This window comes from Poecilia formosa, unplaced genomic scaffold (genome assembly GCF_000485575.1).
Source record: "Poecilia formosa unplaced genomic scaffold, Poecilia_formosa-5.1.2 Scaffold610, whole genome shotgun sequence".
Classification (NCBI taxonomy): domain Eukaryota; kingdom Metazoa; phylum Chordata; class Actinopteri; order Cyprinodontiformes; family Poeciliidae; genus Poecilia; species Poecilia formosa.
In genome coordinates, this window is record NW_006800549.1 from 140,572 (window position 1) to 141,139 (window position 568).

Consider the following 568-nt stretch of genomic DNA (forward strand, 5'->3'; position numbering starts at 1 on the left):
TATATATATATATATATATATACACCAAAGGTGACCAAAACAGCACACACAGGTTTTTATAAAAGAGGATTTGTTCTTAATAACTCATTAGGTTAACTAAAATTAATAATACATAATATATTATGTCTTTCCACACACACCTGCACACACTAAGAATAATTTGTAACAATCAATTGACTTTTTAACTGTGGGAGAAAGCCATATTATGGAGTTTTGCACTTCTTTGTGTCATGCTCTTTAGATATTAATTTTTTTATCTTCATTTTTTAGTATAAAGTTAGTAGTAATTACTGTAGTAATTACTTACAAACAGAAAAACAAACAGAAAAAAGAAATATGTGTATAAAAATAAATATATGTCTCTGTGTTGTAAATATTTTTTTCTTGGATATTTTGCTTGTTCAAAATCAATAAATATTTCATTTCGTTTAATTAGCTCCTTAAAAATGTCTTAAAGTATATATATATAAAAGAAGTGGACAGTTTGTTCAACATTTCCTGCTGAACAAACTGTCCAACAAAACCACCGGCTTCCACCTCCCTGCCTGGTCTCTCATCATTGCTCTGT